General features: G+C 54.6%; 1 long non-coding RNA gene across 1 annotated transcript; it reads left to right on the top strand.

Annotated features, from left to right (window-relative positions):
• The first annotated feature begins 6347 nt into the window (after window positions 1–6347).
• LOC115651536 lies at window positions 6348–7813 on the top strand. Its single transcript, XR_004000381.1, has 3 exons — window positions 6348–6404; window positions 6543–6685; window positions 7774–7813. It is a non-coding gene; the product is annotated as an uncharacterized LOC115651536 (long non-coding RNA).
• The last annotated feature ends 235 nt before the right edge of the window (window positions 7814–8048 follow it).

Raw genomic sequence — 8048 nt, 5'->3', positions numbered from 1 at the left:
GAGCTGCCTTGGTTTGCAGGTGGCAGGGGATGGATGGGGGAGGGGATAGAGGGGCTCTTGGGGGGGGAGGGTTGGGATGGGGCAGCAGGAGGTGGGGGTGGAGGTCACAGTGTGAGGTGTTTTTCCCCCAGTGTCTAGGTTTGGGCACATGGTGCCCTGCGATCCCCCCTCTTCAATGAGCCCCAACCCCCTCCCCGCCACCTTCCCCCCCAGCCCCCAGACATACTGGCCTGTGGATAAGGTAGGAAATACACCCCCCTCCAGGCACCCTTCTCCAGTAGAGGGAAATGCTGTCCCCCCAACAGGTAACATCCCGGCCGCGCCTCCCCCCACAATCCCAGTCACAGCCTGACCCCCATGCCCCCCCCCCCAAGGACACAACGGGCTTGGGCTGCCCCAGCTCTGCCAGTGCCCCTCACTCCCGACCCGCAGCTCCCTGCTAGGCCAGTCCTGGGCTCCCCACTCCAGCTCTGTTCCTGTAGCTCACCCTAGTGAACAGACTTGAGTGCAGACTCCTAGGTTAATTCTCCGTCTGTCTCTGATTTTTCACCTCTGCCTCCCTCACTCTCTGCCTGTCTGTCTGCACAGAGTGCTGGGCTGTCTGCTTTCCCCCAGTTTCACTTTCAGTCACCGGGTTTGGTCACTGGATGCCGTGAGTGCAGCTGACGGGGGGTTGGCTCCTTTCCCTAGAGCCCTTTTCCAAGGGGGCGATGGTGTAGGTGGGGGATGGTCCCACTATTGCGGGGAACTTTCCTGGCTTCTGCATGGCCCGGGTGGAAACATTTAGCAAAAGGCTCCAAGTCCTCGCCCCAACTCCCTTTATCCGGAAGCCTGCACCTCAAGAACTCCCCTCCCCCTCTCCGACAGGGCTGGGCCCAGAGCTCCTGGGGGGCTCAACTCACCAGTCTTGTCTTGGCTGCTCAGGACAGGGGCCAGGCCAGGTGTTCCCACTCCAGGGTGCTCTCTTCACACTCGACACTACCCTGACTCACTGATTGCTGCAATCAGTTAAAACCTAATTCAATTTATTAAACAGCAACTATAAGAAACGGAAAAGTGGGAGAGGGTTAAAGGAAACAAGGACCCCACCCTGTGGGCACAGGGACACCACACACATTTGTCTCTGGGCATCAGGAAAGGTCACAGTGTGTTCCTCACCCATCTCAGGCCTCCCGCCCAGGCCCTGGGTGTGCTGCAGGGACCCTGCAGGTCAGACACCTGCTCTAGTGGTGGCCACATGCCCTCAGGCACTCCAGGGCAGGACCCTTCTCCCCAGCATCCCCACCCCCAGAGTCCAGTCTGCAAGGCCTCTTGTCTGGTGACAGCTCTCTGTGCTGGGTCCTCTGCCCAGGACCCCCTTGCTCTCCCCAGCCATTTGTCGGTCCCCTTAGCTCTGCCCAGCTCACAAGGAGGCTGGGCCCCTGGGCTCCTGACTCCCTCATTGGTCTGCCTGCCCTGTCAATCAGGCTAATTTGGAGCACTGCCCACTCCACATTGGCCCTGGGGACCATTAGTCTCAGGATCCTGCTTTCTCTTTGGCCCTTCCTCTTTCCTTTGCTGTTGGGACACAGCCAGCCAAAAACCCCAATAAGTTTCAGTGAGGGGCCCCTGTTGTGCCAGGTGCTGCACAGACTTCAATTGTGCCAGGCAATATACAGCTGCTGACTGAGATCAGATCCTGATTGGGCCAGGTACAGCACTGACCCCGACTGAGCACTTGCAATCTAAGGAGAGAGAGAAAATATTTTTGCTGAGCCTGCAAAGTTCTTTACATTCAGCTGACCAGCACTGCCCTGTTTGGATGTTTGTCTGTACATGGTAGCTTTTGAATGCTGCACCCAATCCATCCCCGGCTCTGGGGCCCGACCTTGTTCTAACCGAAAGAACTCTCCAGAGCAGTGAGGAACCTGAGCCAGGGAGACTTACTTTGTCTAGAGCAGTGTATTGCTTGTGCTAGTGAGCACAGTTGAATGACATCTGTTGATGGAATAGTTTATTTGCTGAAATATGCAGTTCGGGGTCGACCAGAACAATTGACAAATACAGATTGAATTCAGCAAGTAGTTTTGGATGAAAAAAATTAAGAAAAGTGGAACTGTTTCTTTGACGTATTCCAAACAAACAATTAGACTTTTTCTTGCTTTGAAACAATGCTTTATTCTGAAATTTGGCTAGATTGGATTAAAAAAAATCTTAATAAAAAGATGAGAAAGAAAGAAAGACAGACAGAAAGAATTGGAAATGAAACTAAATGAAAACTTCAATACCAACCCACAAGACAGCCTATGATAACCTCAGCCCCAACCTCCATGATGCCCTTATCCTGAACTCCATAATAACCTTAACCCCAATACCCATGATACCCTCCCCTGACCCGGGTACTCTCTTTGGCTCTCTCTTCTTGGTGCATTCAGTTGGCAATAACACGGGGAAGTGAAAATCCCCATAGGGCTCCACGCCTTCACCTGGGCCATCGCTTGTTTTCATTTGATTTTCAAGGAAGCCTGTTACCGGGGTGACACCAGGCAGAGCAGAATGAAGATGGTCACACCCTCTTCAGCACCTTGAAATTAGCAGCACTTATTTCCTTGCTTCGGTTCCCAGGAAATCAGTCCCCATTATTAGAGCTAATAGATCCAGGGAGAGGCAGACAGGTGCCAATGAAAACCTGCCCTGACACTTTTATTATCCAGCTGAGTTTTGATTGGAGCAATGGGGGCAGCCTCATCTGGCCAAGACAGGCCTGGGGAAGGCTGAACCATGGGACATCTCCGCGCCCTCCCCTGTCCTAGCACTGCTGGTGATGACCCTGCTGCAGTGTGAGTGTGGGGTGGGGATGTAGGGACCAGCCCCTCCCTCCCAGGGGGAGGGGAGCGAGATACAGATTGTGGGGGAGGGAATTGGCTAGTGAATAACAGAGAGATCCAAGCCCTTGGCCCTTCATAGACCCCACCCCCAGCCTGGATTGGTACATCAAGTTCTGAGCTGCCCCACTCAGATCAATGTGGAGTGTTGATTCTTGAACCTACTGGTGGTAAATCAAATAGAACTGATGAGAATTGTGGCTGGCACTGAGGATGGCAGGGCTGGTCTGGGGCAATGGGCGGAGCTTGGGAATTATGGGTGGAGCTACTGGCACTCAGTCCCTTCCACACAATGTTTCAGGTCCAAGCAATGCCTGTGAATAACGCTCCCCCCAGCACACACATTAATATCTTTCCCTTCTCTTTCTTCACTCATTAGGTGCTCAGGGAATTGGAATCAGACAGGTAAGACACCCACTGCAAAACTCCAGCCTTACCTGCCCCGGGCATGTGCCATGAGAATGAGGCTGGGAGCCAGGACTCCTGGGTTCTAACCCCAGCTCTGGGAGGGGAGTGGGGTCTGGTGCGTGAGAGAGAGGGGTGGGAGTGGGACTTAAAGTCAGGACCTTGTTCTTTGCTCGTCCCATGTCAATGCTGTTCTCCTCCAGGGTGTGACCAGCCCAGGATTTCTGGCTGAATTGTTGGGGGCAGGGACACCGCAAGGGGCCGGTGACTGTGGCAGGTCAGCATCCAGTACAATAGACACCACTGTTGTGGCGGGTCCCTCATCTTAGCCCAGTGAGTTGTGTCAGCAGCTCATTGCTTCCAGTTGTGAGTAACTGAGGCAGTGCACAGATTGGGGCCTATGGCTGGCGGTTAGTGAGGGTCTGGTACCTGAGTGGAGGTGGGGAATGGATCCAGGGAGGTGATGGCGAGTGGGACATGGGGAGGAGACGGAGTGGGTGGGGGAGGTAGATGGGGACAGGAAATTGTCAGGCATTGGGGTGGGTTGTGGGAGGTGATGGATCAAGTACCCAGTTCTCTCCCTCACAATCTCTCTCCTGCCCCGCAAGACATTGCAGGAGGTTCAGGTCCAGCTGATGGACACTGCAGCCTGCAACACCCTCTACAATATCGACCTGGACCTGAAGATCATCAGGGACCCCATCAAACCCGACATGATCTGTGCCGGCTACGCTGAAGAGCAGAGAGACTCCTGCCAGGTGAGAGAGGGCTCTGGGCTGGCTGGATGCAAGTGAGCCCCAGCCTGGCTCCCTGTCACCATCTAGGGCCTGTCGAAGGTAGAACGGCTGCCGCAGTTGTAAAGCTCCAGACATGGCTTCCTCCCAGCAGGCAGGTCCATCTCTGGCTTTTAGAGCCAGGTGAAGTCACAGCCCTGTGCCTAGGCCCCAGCTCCTGGAGTCCTGTGATTAGGGCAGAGCCTCAGCTTTTATATTTTATTAAAGTAATTGTTGAACCTTGTGGTTGGGTAGGAAAGAGGGACAATGTGGCTAGAGGGTGACTGAGGCCTGCCTGAGTGGGCAGAGAGGCTGAGCCAGTCACTGTGAGATGTAGGGCAGGAGAGGAAGAACACAGCCACCACAGCACCTGTGAATGTACTGAGGGAATCTCACCTCCGCTACCAAAGCCTCCTCAGGGAAAGTGAGCTGGAAAAGCACAGCAAACTCCTTTCACTTCTCATGCTGGTGTGGACAAAATTTGTGGGTGAGGCCATGGGATGGCCTGTCTGGCTACAGTCCCAAGGGGCTGGATAGTGGATGCCTGGCGATAGGGTCTGGAAGGCGGGGAGACCCTCACTAATCCCAATTTCTCTGCTTCTCCAGGGTGACTCTGGGGAGCCGCTGGCCTCTGACTGCAATGGGACCTGGATCCTGATGGGGGTTGTGAGTTGGGGGGACGGCTGTGGCCAGCCCAATCATCCTAGTGTCTATGTCTGGACAGTGGCCTATGGTGAATGGATATGGGGGCACATGGTCTCCAGGGGATGAGCCACCAGCACAGAAAACAGCACCTCTGAAAATAAATGATGCCAGACCCTCCTTCAGCACCTACACGCTTCTCTTCAACACTCTCCTGATGGCACTGTGACACCCCCCATCGCTCCCTCCTCTGTTCACCCAGCAGTGAAACCCTCCACTGTCTGTGGACAGCGTGAGATGGAGGTGGGAGAGGATCTGAGACCCATCAGCAATACCCACGTGCCTGAGTCTGCAGAGAGCCTGACCCTATTGCAATGAGAAGGGAGAGCTGCCCTGAGTGTGATTGAGAGCAACGCTGCTTGAGTCTGCAGCAAGCCTGAGCTGATTGCTTAGAGAGGGGTGAACAGTGGATCCCTAGAATCTCACCAACTTGTTGAAACACATTGGAGTCAAAGCTTCACCCATAATCTCTGTGTAATCCACCTGGGAGCCCAGACCTGGTGAAAGATTCATTCCCTGGGACCCTGACTACTGTCACAGACTCTGGATTTCTTAGGCGCTAGTTTGTGAAGGTGGCCACAGCGACCAGCCAACGTTCTCCACTAGAGCCTGTCTGAGGCAAAGTCCATACCACGTCAGCAGCAACCTGCCCCAATGGTGCCCCCACAAGTTACCACCGCGTCAGGCACTGCCTGTTTTAGGGGATCTCTTTTTTGCAAGAAGCATCACATTCCATGCGCCCGTTTTCTACATCCACCCAACAGAAATTCACCCTTCGCTTGGCTACGGTTTTACACCCCTGAACTGTCCAGTCATTTTAAGATCATGGCATGACCCTTTTCAGTGTATCTGGTACAAGCAGCTGATCCCTGGACTCATCCCTCACCAGCTGACTCTTCACTCCCACCACTAGATGGCAGCAGGGAGCCCCCCCCAGCACACTGCAGGGTAAGGCTGGATGGGATGGAAGAGTTCGGTTGACACTCGTTTTCAGCTGAAAAATGGCAATTCTCTGAGCTGTCTCTGGGGTAGAAAACAATCTCACAATTTGCAAAAGGTTTCAACGATCAATTTTATCTCCATTTTATGACAAAAAGAGCACCAGGAACTCTGCACCCCTCATCCATTTCCCTGCAAAAGCTGGGGACAGAACCCAGAAGTCCTGGCTCCCAGCCCCCCCTGCTCTAACACACCAGACCCCACTCCCCTCCCAGAGCTGGGGAAAGAACCCAGGAGTCCTAGCTCCCAGCCCCCCCTGCTCTAACCACCAGCCCCCATTCCCCTCCCAGAACTGGTGAGAGAACCCAGGAGTCCTGGCTCCCAGCCCCCCCTGCTCTAACCCATCAGACCCCACTCGCCTCCCAGAACTGGGGAGGGAACCCAGGAGTCCTGGCTCCCAGCCCTCACCCTACTCTAACTCACTAGACCCCACTCCCCTCCCAGAGCCAGGGAGAGAACCCAGGAGTCCTGGCTCCCAGCCCCCACCTAGCAGTGCTATTAACAGCCTCCCCTCTGGCTACACCCCTCCCATGCCCTCGGAGCCAAATTCCTGCGGGGTCAGAGCCGGGCTGCAGGGCAGGAGGAAACAGAAACCAGCTGAGGTTTTACTTTCAGTTCTGCCAGAGAAAATTCAAGGTAGACAGAGCGAGCTGTGGGGCAGGTAACAGAGGGGGTGAGGGGGAAACTACCATCCCGGAGGGGGCAGGATCTCCCCCTCCAGTCGATTCCCCCCTCAGGGCAGATTTGCCCCCTCCAGGCTACCCCTGCCCCTTAGATGTCTGTGACTCTCTCTTGGCAGGAGGCTGCTCTGGTCCCCTCTTAGCTTGGAACACACACCAGCACCAGCAGCCAGGCCAGCTGGGAGCCCCAGGCCAGCCCTACGTGAGCCCTGGGGCCGGACAGCTCAGAGATGGGGAGTGATCTGGGCTGGCCCCCGGATGGGTAAGAACAGCAGGACAATGGAGGCCCCACTCCCAGGAGGCCTTGGGAGGGGCTGGAAGCTCCTTCACTGGGCAGTTTCAGAAAGCGGCTGGAAAACCACCTGCCCTGGGTGGTTCAGACACAAGAAATCCTGCATCTCAGCAGGGGCTGGGACTAGCTGACCCTGGGGGTCCCCCCAACCCTGTGGCTCTCTGCTGAGAAGCCCCCTGCACTTCTGACCCGGGGCCCTTGTCTCTCCTCCCCTCCACCGCCAGGTCCAGAGATTTGCAGTCCAATCCACAGCAGAGTGTTTACACCCGTTTCCCCATTTTGGGCCCCAGGTTGTTTCTCTGACTTCTGAGCTGTTTCCCTTCGGAGGAGAAATTGGGGCAAGGAGCCAGACCTGCTCTTTGCTGCAATCTCCGTTCTGTGATCTCTGGGATGCCGCCTGGGTCATATCCAAAAAGTCAGACTTCACTGCGTGCGCTCTCATACACACACATACACACACACACACACTTTTCCATCAGTAATGGTTGAAATGCGCAGACAGCCGCAGTGAGAAAAAGGCAGCTCGACAACCTCTTAGACTTTGCTTTGAGGCTATTGGCTTTGTATTTTTGAACAAGGGATGTTGACAATTTGTGTTCTAGAGCTTTCGCTTTCAATTCATTTCCATGTAATTGTAAGCAGAGTCAGGATGAGCTCTATCCTGACATCTGGTGGTGAATTATGGGGAGTGTGGAAAGGAATTTCAGGTATTTGCATTGACGCAACCACCCCACCTAGCATAGCCCACGGCAGCCTGGGATGGTTATTTTGACAGCTCTGGGATCCCCAATTTCTTTGTTATTGGGGCAGGAGGAATAGTGTTGTCACCCTGATTATGTGAATGAGGAACTATGAGACTGCTTTATGACAGGAATGACTCAACCTCAAGTAGTACTTGCTAGGCAAGGGACATGGGTTCCAAAACCCAGTGATTTGGGAGAGGTTGGGAACTGGTGTGTATACTTGATGGTATGGGCCTTGTTTAAGGGCTTGGAACACCAGTTGCACATCCTCCTTGCTCCACTGTTAAAGAGTAGAGCTAATTTTGTTTCCATTAGGAGTCCATCTAGAGGCGGCTGAGCTGAATTCATGTTGAGCCAATGGTGCACCAGCACTGGGGCTCCCCTACTATGAGCTGAAATCACTGAGTGCTGTGTTAACTAGTGGGGGAGCCTGAAGACCTATCGCTAAGTGGCTGGCAGAGCGGAGCAGTTTGCAGCATGTTGGAGCAGCCCATGGAACAGTGAGCGGAGTGGAGCGGTTTGCAGGGACAGCTGGAGTGGCTCACGGGTCAGCTGGAGGAACGGCACAGCTGGTGTAGTGGAGCTGGTCG

The sequence above is a fragment of the Gopherus evgoodei genome, chromosome 4, assembly GCF_007399415.2.
Source record: "Gopherus evgoodei ecotype Sinaloan lineage chromosome 4, rGopEvg1_v1.p, whole genome shotgun sequence".
Classification (NCBI taxonomy): domain Eukaryota; kingdom Metazoa; phylum Chordata; order Testudines; family Testudinidae; genus Gopherus; species Gopherus evgoodei.
The sequence above is the reverse complement of the archived record's forward strand: the minus strand, read 5'-3'. Positions and strand labels throughout refer to the sequence as shown.